The sequence below is a fragment of the Panthera onca genome, chromosome B2 (genome assembly GCF_046562875.1).
Source record: "Panthera onca isolate mPanOnc1 chromosome B2, mPanOnc1 haplotype 2, whole genome shotgun sequence".
Taxonomy (NCBI): domain Eukaryota; kingdom Metazoa; phylum Chordata; class Mammalia; order Carnivora; family Felidae; genus Panthera; species Panthera onca.
In genome coordinates, this window is record NC_138343.1 from 7,334,289 (window position 1) to 7,346,395 (window position 12,107).

A 12,107-nucleotide genomic window follows, 5' to 3' on the forward strand; every position below is an offset into this window, starting at 1 on the left:
AAAGGTAAGCAGAGGCTGAAGAATTTGGGCATAGAGCCATATCAAGAACAAGAGAACATGTCGATTCCAGAACACAAGCACCTGGTGATAAGAGGGATTCCTATTAATCTTCTTGAAAAAGCCATACAAAGGCATAGATGAAACTGTCATGTATAATACTAAGTGAAGGAAGCTAATCTGAAAAGGCTACCTACATACTGTTTGGCTCCAACCATATGACACTTTGGAAAAGGCAATAGATGGAGACAAATATCGAAGGGGTTGGCAGGGGTCGGATGAGGGAGGAATCCGTACGTAAGCACAGAGAATTTTTAGATGGGTGAAATTATTCTGTATGATACTATCACGGTAGATACATGTAATTATACCGTTGTCCAAACCCAAGAATGTATATCACCATCAATGAACCATAATGTAAACTAAGGACATGGGATGATTATGTTGTCAGAGTAGGTTCACCCGTTGTAACAAATGGACCACAGTGGGATAGAGGGAAAATTACTTACCTCCTCACATTTGCTATGAACCCAAAACTGCCCTAAGAAAATTAAGTAAACAAAACAAAAGGCTTAGTCCATAGTCAACAATATATTGTACACTTAAAATTTTGTTAAGAAGGTAGATCTCATGTGAAGTGTTCTTACCACGGTAAGATTCAAGCAAACAAACAAAACAGGCTTTGTCAAGAGATCATCATCTTGATGGGGAGAGACAGATTGGACAAACACTGGAAATGATATGCAGAAATAAAATGTAAATAAAAATTGCCATTTACTCTATTACAATGCCGGACAAGAGTGTTCTATCTAGAAGCTCCAGGGCTGCATTCCCCACCCCCCTTTATTTTCCAGGTTCTAGAATTCTGCTCCCCTATTTGGAAGCTAGGTCGATATCAAGCTAGGACGGGAATCATATTTGCAATACAACTTGATTCACAGAGAAGAGTCAAAGAATATTTTTAGCTTGATAAAGGACTTAAGTTCTTATTGTCCCGTAGAGGTTTTGCCTTCCTTAATCTCATTCTCTACTCCCCATGGATCTAAATCCCCTGCTATTTCCAAACCAAAAAACCAGATGTAACCGAAGCTGACCAAAGGACAGAGGACTAAAGAAAGTAGGCTAGTGCCTGGGGTGTGAGGGGAGTAAGGAGGAAGAGTAGAGTTTCAAAGACAGAGGGGTCTTTGGGAAAATAAGAGGACAGGGGGTAGGGAGGAAGGGAAACAGGGAGTTCACCTGGGAAGGCCTCCAGACAGACCAGTAGGGGGCGACTGTGTAAAAAGCCTCAGAAATCTATTACAAAGGACCACCCAAGCAGGAGAGCACTGGGCGCCTGGAGTTCTGGAGAAAGTACTCTCAAGATGTCCACCCGAGGCTGAACAATGATGCAAAGAGACGCCATGGCAATGCAGAAGGAATTAGGCATTTTCAAAGACATATTCCAGTTGGGAGAATTGCCAAAGATGTCAAAGTAATTTTACCCAAGGCTCCCTATTTACATAAAAAGAGCTATTTAGACTTATTTGTGTTTTATTTTTGCTTATTAAAGTTAAAAAAAAAAACCTGAAACATACTTTGCTCTAAATTCAACTTGCAAATCTTCTCATCTATTTATAAACATAATAAATGTTAGACAAAATAGACCAACTTTTGGAGGAAACTTTGATTAGCGTTTGATAAACTCGAGTTACGAAAACTAAATTCCTCCTAAAATAACCAGCCTCATTTAAAAACTTAATTAAATCCCCCTAAAATTTCCAAACTGCACTTATAAATTAAAATGCCTGGCTTTCATATGCCTGATTGAGTACATTTATGATTTTTCACAAGCAAATTCTTTCCAGGTTCTGAGAGAAGGTGTCCAAGGACTTGGATGGGGAAGTTCAACGCCGAGCACAGGCAGGTGCCAGTCTACATTTTGCAGCAGCTGGTGCAGTTCAAGACAAGGATTACAAATGCAAAAATACAATTCAAATGTAGCTCTACTGGACAAAGGCCAAGAAGCTGAACACTGACACACCAAAGCAGACCCAAATTCTCTCCGTTTTCTGTACTGTCCAAACTGTGCTCCCGCAGAGGCGTGCCACACCTACCCGTGTTAGGTTTGAGCCCAAAAAGAATTCCTTACAAATCAAACCCATATTTCCCTGGCATTCTTGCACTGCTGGAGGCAGAACTTCCTGCGCATGCTCAGCTGTTCCATTTTTGTAACAAACTACAATTCCCACAACTCTTATGGCTTGAGCTCCGTGGGAGGCTTCTGCCGTGTGATTGCTAGATCAAAATAATTCTGTGCAGCAATTAACTCAGAAGGAACACTTTCTCTTTCAAGGTCCTGAGTGAAATTATGGAGTAGGTGTCCCTACAATACCCACTAGATAAGCCAGATCCTTCTTAACGTCTGGGTTTTTTTCCCCCCTTTGGGCTGGATTGGACAGATTTATCAGAGTCCGTTTGAAACCAAAGTCATGTCTGTAACAGACAAATTTGTTTTAATTTCAATAATCGACATGCTTTTGAAAATCACTGCAAGGATGAACTAGGAATGTTGAGGATATAGAAGTGAATTAAACAGTGATGATTGTAGTCAATCATTTTTCTACATCATGCTATGCATGCGAATTGTTTCAAGCAAACATCTAGGTTGACTTAAATTTCAAATATCATTGTTGCTGAATGTAAAATAATTCCCAGGGGTGCGAAGGAAGAAACCACGGACTAAAAAGGGATAATTTCAAACAATTTATACCAATTGGATTGTTTTATAGTCTGTTGCCAAAAAAGGTGTGATTATATTTCCTCATGAAGGCTGATTGGTGGCAGAGGGTGAGGCCAGGGGAAGGGAGGAGACAGTTAAGACGGAAGAAAGTCAGTTCCTTCTTGCATTTAGTACTACGGGAAACGTTTCCTCTATATATTCGCAGACTGCACATTTTTTAAATAATCAGCCTATCGTTAGGATTACACTATAAGGGGCTATGGCATATATAACAGACTTTTCTTTAGCTTAAACACTTTCAACCCGCCAAGGTTGTTTTATTCCCAGGCCATTGTGCACTGCACCAGTGGGCTTCTTACCGAAGCAAATGCATGACTCAGAGAAGAATTATTGCTTCCTTTTAATTTATGGCTTAGAGAATGTTGTGGAGATCAAGCTCAAAAATTAATTTCAGATTGGTCCCAGAGGGATTGCTTTTAATGGTTCTGTTAATTCACTTTGAGAGAAACCCTATTAAAGTTGATGAAAATGGCAAAGACCCACTAGCCCATTTCTAATCTAGATTTTGTTTGCAACAGACCTCATCCTTCTAATTAGAGTTGTTAGAACCCACTTTAATTTTATTAATAATAATTAACATTTATAATACTTCAGTTTACAAAGCACTTTCTCATTATCAATTAAGTTTTTAAATCATCCCAGTAATCTACTAAAGTAGCGTATTAGTTTCCTATTGCTGCATGCAGCATAATTCTGATTGCTTCTGTTAACACATCACCTGACTCCCTCTTGAGCTCATAAGGATTCTTGTGATCATATTGCCCCGCCCCCAGCTAATTCAGGATAATCTTCCTCACTTCAAATTCTTGACCAACTCTCACGCGCAAAGGTCCTTCGCCATGTGAGTTCACATACACGCAGGTTCTCGGATTAGGAGGAGGAATCTTCGGGGAACTGTAATTCTGCCTAGCACAAGTTCTGCCTAGCAACATTTTAAATGTTTTAGCGTTAGTGATGGTGAGAGTAAGAGCAGAATTATTTCACAGATGAGGAAAACAAGACCAAAGGATCGACAATCACTCAACCTGAGACACAACTATAGTTTAAAATTGGTATTCAGATGTTTACTAATTGTTCAACTCCATCATGGCATATTAAAGTGCAAAACAGAAGTTCCTATTAGGCATTTTTATTACACTAGGAATGACATACTCAGCAATTTTTTAGACCATTTTCCAAAATTTTGCTTCAGGGCTTCTTGTAAATAATATCCACCATACTTTCCACCAATTAATTAACATTTAGGAGGATAAAATCTAATAGTGATGACTTTGATAAAGTACATATCTACAAATTCCCTTAAAAAAGAAAAAAAATACTTTCAGGTCCCTTAACATAATGGAAACTGCTTAAATTCCACTATTTTTCACATACTGTGAAATAACTACATAGATCGGTAAGGAGGACAAATAAAACCATCCATAGCCCACACCTAAACCACACCAGAGAAGGGGAGATTTGCCTCTGTAGGACTTGGAGAACAAAGGAAACCATCAGAAAAATAGTGAATCGCTATTCCTACGTATACTATTGCCATGAGTCATAAAGTCGTATGTCTGGGACCGAGGGACACAGGTGAAATCACAGGCTATCTTGTTTGCCTGTAGGAAGGGTAGAATCTCAGACCTTTGTCAATGCCTGGCAGTTCAAAGGGTAAAGATAACAGTAAAAGTTGGGATAAATCTAAGCATTAAGTATAAACAAGATTATCATCACTGGGGCTGGCTCAGTCAATGGAGCGTGCAACTCTTGATCTCAGGGTCATGGGTTCGAGGCCCACATCGGGTGTAGAAATCACTTAAAAATTAAAAAAAATCTTTTTTTTTAAAGAATATTACTAATAAAGACTAACCTATAAGAGGTATTTATTTTTCATAAGAGGTATTTAAATACAAAAAAGAGTAGATAATAGACTGAAATTACCAAAAGGAGAAGAGGGTAGTTTGGAGTTACAGTGTCTTCAGATCACTAAGCAAAAGAAGTCAGTCAGAGAAAGACAAACACCATATGATTTCACTTATATGTGGAATTTAAGAAACAAAACAGATGAACATGAACATAGGGGAAGGAGGAAAAATGAAGCAAACCAGAAGAGACTCTGAATGACAGAGAACAAACAGGGTTGCTAGAGGGGAGGTGGTGGGGGGGGATGGGCGACATGGGTGATGGATGCTAAGGAGGGTCCTTGTTATGATGAGCACTGGGTGTTGTCTGTAAGTAATGAACTCCTGAAAACTAATACGAAACTATATGTTAACCACAAATGAAATAAAAATTCGAAATAAAAATGATCCTTATATGGATCAAAATTTATATGAAGTAAATATGTTGTCAGGCATGTATATTTAAGATGCCCACTATAAGAAATTAAACGGAATGAATAACTTCTAAAATTTTTTAAATGTTTATTTATTTTTTAGAGAGAGAGAGAGAGAGACACAGACAGGCAGACGGAGTGCAAGCAGGGGAGGGGCAGAGAGACACAGGGAGACACATAATCTGAAGCAGGCTCCAGGCCCCAAACTGTCAGCACAGAGCTCAATGCGGGGCTCACACCCACAAACCATGAAATCATGACCTGAGCCAACATCAGATGTTTAATCGACTGAGCCACCCAGGCACCCCAAGAATGAATAACTTCTAAACTGGTAAAATGGAAAACAAAAAGTATTAAAAAACAAAAACAAAAAACCTCCATTTTTCAGTAACAGACAGGCAAAAAGGAATGTCAGAAGAGAGCAAAAAACAGAAAACCCACAAAGTAGAAGGTAAGTAGAAACACAGTAAGAAGGGAGAAGAAAGATCAAATCTAGCAGTAATCACAGTAAAGTATAAAACTTGCTTATGGAAAGGGACGGATTTTCTAACCAGATTTTTAAAAACTTACTCTATTCCATTTCAAAAGTGACACAATCCCTCTCTCTCTCTCTCTCTCTCTCTCTCTCTCTCTCACACACATACACGCACAGAAAATAAAAGAAAAATATTAGTACGAAGTCCTAACAAAGTGAAGCTTGCATAATAAGATCAGACACTTAAAATTTAAGGAATGTATCAATAAATATCCAGGACTCAAGTGAACTAATGGTTCCCTGAATTAAGGTGTCACAACACTATATATTGTTTTTAAGATTATTATTCACAAATACAGGTGTCAAACTGTTAACGTAGCTAATGCGTTATTAACCTTAACTCAGATCCTTGCATCTGTTTCCTGGCTTTTAGGAAATGCCCTAAAATGCCTCCTTTACTCAGAAAAATTTATTTTTGAAACACGAATCACTCCTGTGATTCTGAAGATTCTGAATAAACCTATGCCCAAATGGCATTGCCCCATCCGTCCTGTAAAAGAATGATGTACAGAAACACAGAAATTTCAAAATACATTTTTAAAGACTAACGAAGGACTTCACCTGCTTTGTTCCCCATATGCCAAATTGACTAACTTTAACCCTGGTACCGCTCTCACTACGAACCTAATTGTTTCTGGGATTTATTTTGTTTGCTTGATACTGAATCAGTGTTCTGACTTAGAGACGGAAGGACTCCAACCCAGCTCTTCTGAACCAGAAATTCAGAGTGGGGCCCAGCAAGCTGGGCCAGGTGAGTTTACCAAGACTTCCAGGTAAGTTTTATTATTTGAAGTCTCTTTTATTCTCTAAAGATGTTTAAGATGGGCTCCCCAAATCCAACAATGAAATACGCAAATAAGTATGGCAGAATAAAGTATTGGATTCTCCGGTCTTTGTTTCCCTTACGCAAGACTGAGATGAACACTTCCCTAGAATCTTTAGAAGTCTCAGGAAATACACAGGATAACTTCCATTTTCCCAACATGACTAACACATTTACAGCATGTAACTCTTCATCAATACAGTCATGGTGGACGGTCTGCATCCTGACCTACCTGTTCCCTCGAACAAGACAAATAAGCTTTTCAAGATGGCAAAGTCTTTAACTTCCATGATGATCACCAGGAAGAGACCTATCAAATGGTAAGACAGGAATTTAACATTCACCTCCAAGCTCAGGGTTTTGAAGTAAGAGGATCTTCTAATAACTCCAGGAGTAAAATAATAAGGGAGCTGACTTTTTAAAGTACAATGGGAGTGACTATATTTGCTGTGTGTGATATCTGGAGGAAAAGCAGGGAAGTTGGTTTATTTGGGGTTCGCATCAGCTTTGGGATTTGACAAATACGAGTGTCAGATACAAACATGCAATTATTTGTTTTGAGCCAAGAGGTTAAATCGAAACAATTAACGTTCTATGCGAGCACAAGACTTTGCCAAAGCAACCCAGAGGAACCCATCATTCACCTTTAATCCTTAAGTCTTTGCAATGACACAGGAGATCTCAGGCCATGATTCTGCAAAAGTGTCAGTGATGGGCACTGATTTCACAGTAAAAACAGCAGAAGTGGTCCTTCCTCAGAATAGAGCCATTCGTTATTATAACAATTCAGACCAGACAAAGAGGCAGGAGCCAGATTTTCTGAAATACCAAGTACTAGTCTTGTATGTTCTGAGATATTTCAGTTGAATAGAAGGCTTGAGAATGTAACATGAGCGTTCACATGTGTTATATTGACACCAGTTCTTACTCCACCACACTATAAAGGGTTTGACAGTCTAAGAGAAAGGTAACAAAGACGGTAAAAATCTGTAATCTGGGTCATACAAGGAATGGCTAAAGAAACTACTTTTAGAATGGAAAAGAAAAAACTTAAAAGATGTGTCTACTACTTAAGAGTCATTGGATTATTTCCTACATGGTTAGCCCCAAAGGTTGGAAGTGAGGACCAATTGGAATATTAGGAGTAACTGATTAAAGAGCAGGTAATTTTTTTTCTAGGACTGTGAGCTATTCTAAATTAAAATAGACTACTTTAGGAAGTGGTGAGTTGCCAATGTCCAAATAGAGGGCGGATGATCATTTGCCAGAATTTCTGTATTACAGGCGACAAATTACAGTGGGAAAAGCAGGGATCTATGACTTTGGAAAAATTAACTATTATGTCTTTTAATATTCCCATCTATAAATTTGAAGAGAAATCGTTACATCTCAGGGCTCTTTTTAGGTTTAAATAGATAATGTCAGGAAAGGTGTCATCACTGTGCCTGGTACATGGTAAGTGCTTAATATAAAATGTACGTATAACTAACACAATGGTAATGACCTAGTAATGCACATCATAATAACTGCTCTACAGTTTACTGAAGAAGGCTTTGCGACATACCTCTTTTCGTTTTAACTAAGATTCTGGTCTCTTATTTAGTCTGGAAATATGGGCATACGGGCATCTCGGGGCATTAGTAAATTATTCCACCAAACTTGTCAAGATTCTTAGACCCAACTGGCCTTGGTGTCCTTGCTATATTACTGTCCTTTATTATTTGCTCCATTCTTCATTACAAAAGTATATCACACCCCCATCCATTGCCACACAAATTGCAGTGCCCTATAAATGCCTTATGCTTCCCCATAACATCGTAAGACTTCTCGATGTGACTGGCTGTGGCCAAAGGCACAAGAGATGACAACATGTCAGCCATGTCTAAGCAGGAGCTTGAAGACACATTGGTTGTTTCAGAATGCCCTGTCATTTTTTTTCCCTCCATCATAAGAAGCATCAAAACAACTTATATGATAGAGTTAAGATACGGACGGAAGATACACAGGCTGTTCCATGTGCGTGTCAGAACGTGAATACATGTAGAGCAGAGTAGCAACTACTGATCTGCTAGCTGACAAAATGTAAGCAGAGCAAGAAATAAATGTTAGTGTAAATTAACGGGATTATACGGTCGTTGCGAATGAAGCAAAAACGAAAAATATAAAAATCTGGACCAGGAGAAATTGCTACCAGAAGTAGGGTGAAGACTTAATGCATAAATATGAGGACCTGGCTATGGAGCCAGGTAGGTAGGTGGCGAAGAAAAAAATTATTTGAGTGGAGAAAAAGGATGGTATATGTTATGCAACAGTGCGATACCAAACTTGATGGTCCTCTGTGATAGCATAATCAACGTATTGAACATGTGGCTTCAGGCAAGGAGACTGCAAAGCAAGGCTTTGCTAGGGTGCCTGGATTGTTATTATTAGCTGACTTGGACAAGGTAGCAATGCGAAAAAGAGCCCAAGAGTAGTGGGATTAAAATATACAGAGAAAATCCAGAGACTCCAGTTCTAGCAGAGTTGAAGTATGTGGTTATTTTTTTTTTCTCATCCATAGCCAGTAAAAGAAAATAATGACAAACACTTGAGCAATTATACATTCTAGATCTTAAGGTAAAGACCAAATCTTGAGTATGATCATCACCTCCTTGGTTAAACACGGTGAAAGGTTTAAGATTGTTCATAGAAAATCTTTCAGTTAGGGGGGAGATGCTCAGAATACAGAGAATGTGTGTGTGTGGCTCACCCAGGAAGCCAGTCAACTCAAAATAAGTATTTAAAGAGATCCATCTCAAAAAATTAAAAAAAAAAATCTGGGTATAGATATCAGCACATGGAGCTGTTTGGAAGCCGGTAAAAGTTTGACAGATTGTACTGACAAAGGTAGCACCAAACAGGATTAAGAAAAGACTAGCACAACTCAAAACCTAAAACAACTTTTGTGGCCCTAAATTTCTGCCATAAGATATTATACTGATAAATCTGCTCAGTACCCAAGAGGACATATCCTCTAATGTCCCCTGCCAATCTGCCCAAAGGAGGTGGGAGAGAAGGAAGAATATCCCAGAAGATAAAGCCAAGGGTTTTGAAAATCATGAACTGAGAGCTGAACGGGGTCTAACAAGGAATTTGTTTTTTGTTATTGCACCAACACTGACTGTTAACTCGGCCTACTTATGGAAAAATGAAAAGGTAGCTAAAAAATGAAATACTTATGTGCATTTAATAATTAGCTCTAACAAATCTATAAAAAAGAAAGCACTGCTTTGAACTGATTTCACTTAAGTCACAGAAACCTTATTAGAGTTAAAAGTATAAAAGGCGGGCCTGGGTGGCTCAGTCAGTCAAGCATGTGACTCTTGATTTCAGCTCAGCTCATGATCTCAAGGTTCGCAAGATTGAGCCCTGCATTGGGCTCTGCAAAGGCAGGGCAAAGCCTGCTTGGGATTCTCTCTCAAAATAAACTTAAATAATTTTTTCTTTTAAAAAAGCCTAAGAACTGTATTTAACATTATCAGATTTTTACCCACAGAATGAGTGATTTCTTTTTAGAAACCAAAGCACATTATTTAAGACAGCCTCGAGGCTTTAGAAACTAAAATCAGACTCAAATAAGCTATTTGCATTGGCCTTCATACAAATATTAAATTTTTCAAGTACAGAGCATATAATCAAGTTTTATTCTTTTATCCTGGTCTGATAATTTTGTCAGGTCAATGGAGAACTTAATTCAGTTACTTTTAATTGCTAATAACATTTGGTTTAAATCTACCGTTTTTCTCATTTGTTTACATTTGTCTGTTATTTGTTTCGTTATTTGCCCTTCTTGGCTTCTTTTGAATTCATTGAGCATTTTCATTATTTATATCATTTATTATTCCATTAGTTGATGATTTACTTTTCTTTCTGTATCCTTTCCTCCTGGGATCAACATCCTACTTCATAAAAATTTCAGAATTTTTATGATGCATTTGGGATGGTGAAAAATTTTCAACTTTCGGTTCAGTGTAAGAGTTTGCATTTTGCTCTCCTGTTTGAAGAATAGCTTAAGTATTGGATTCATAGTTGGTATGTAATTTCTGTACATGATTTAAGGATCTGTGCTCATCTGACTCCCATAATTGCTGTTGAAAAGTGATCCATCAGTATTATTGTTGCTCCTTTTAATGTTATTTTTTACTCCACTGTTTTTCCTTTTGTCTTTTTAATTTTTTGCAATCTTTTATCGATTTGATCACAATGCACCTCAGGGTAGTATTTCCTAAGTAAACATACTCCTGTGCGGAATTCGTGAAGTATCGTGAAACTGTGCTTTGGAAGATTTTTGTTAGTTTTGAAAATTCTTATTCAGAATTTATTTGAATACAACTTCAGTTGCATATGGCTCTTCACATTTGTTCCCTATTTTCCATTTTTCTTCTCTTTGCTTCAGTATTTTATTTTATATTGTCGTGTCTTCTTGTTCATTAATCCTGTTTTGCTTTGTCTAGTCAATGGAAACAATCTACCACATTCTACATTTCAGATTTAGTTTGATCCTTTCCTTTATAGATTTCAAGTTTCTGCTTAAATTCTCCATTTCCCTGCCATTTTCCCAACATATTATTCCCAATTATTTTAACAACACTATCTGATAACCCTCTTCTTATCTGAATCCCATTGGGGTCAGTTTCCAGTGTCATTTTTTCCCTTGGTTTTTAGTCATGTGGTGGTCATGTTATTTGCCATGCCTCAATTTTTAAATTATTACTAGATCCTGTGAATAACTTCTGAATGACCCCTTCATCCAAAGAGACACAAAATCGCCTTTGGCGGGCAGAGAGAATACAGGTGTACCACCTTGACTCTGCGAGAGGTCTGTTTGATGCTTTCTCAGGGCTGGTCTCTATGCCAGGTTTTCCCTCATCCTTTGGTATGACTCTTGCTCTTAGAAGTGGACTTTTCTTAAGTCTCAGTTAAAAGTTTGGGTACCAGAGTTCATCCACCTTACCACATTCTGAACTCCAGTTTTTATCCCCCCATCATTCATAAATGCTGAAATCTCTGATTTCAGCACGGTGTTTGGAATTTCACTCTGTGCACCTACAACTCAGATGTCAGTTAAGAACTCCTATACGAAGTTTTCAACTCATTTCCCTACCTTTGTTCCCGAAGATTTTGACCTTCACTTCCTAACATGTTAGGCGGCCCCAAGCTATAGCCTCTGTCTTCCCAGGCCAGTGGGATCATTGCTTCCCCACTGAGACACTCTTTCCTCATTGCTATCAGCTGGCAAATGCCCTGGAGGAAAAAGTCAGTGTGACTTTGTAGCTCTTCTTCTTTTTTTTAATGTTTATTTACTTTTGAGTGAGAAACAGACACAGAGTGTGAGTGGGGGAGGGTCAGAGAGAGAGGGAGACACAGAATCTGAATGGGACTCCAGGCTCTGAGCTGTCAGCACAGAGCCTGATGCAGGGTTCAAACACGTGAACGATGAGATCAGATCTGAGCTGAAGTCAGATGCTGAGCCAACTGAGCCACCCAGGCGCCCCAGTGTAGCTCATTGTGATGCAACTTCCCTTCAGGCAAGGATTAGAGCACCTTAAATCCTACATTAGTTGTCCTCCAATGGCTTTGGACTTTTTCAGAATGCATTTTTTCTAGCTTTTGTAGC

At 38.4% G+C, this 12,107-nt stretch overlaps 1 protein-coding gene and 1 long non-coding RNA gene across 2 annotated transcripts in view; both read right to left on the reverse strand.

The window, feature by feature from the left end:
* The window catches only part of LOC132666666 (uncharacterized), a 612,017-nt gene that overhangs the window by 152,282 nt on the left and 447,628 nt on the right, over nucleotides 1-12,107 (reverse strand). The gene's annotated exons all lie outside the window — the stretch shown is intronic.
* LOC132666671 (uncharacterized) lies at nucleotides 507-2,156 on the reverse strand. Its single transcript, XR_009604775.2, has 3 exons — nucleotides 2,091-2,156; nucleotides 645-727; nucleotides 507-538 (listed from the first exon to the last, which is right to left on the reverse strand). It is a non-coding gene; the product is annotated as an uncharacterized LOC132666671 (long non-coding RNA).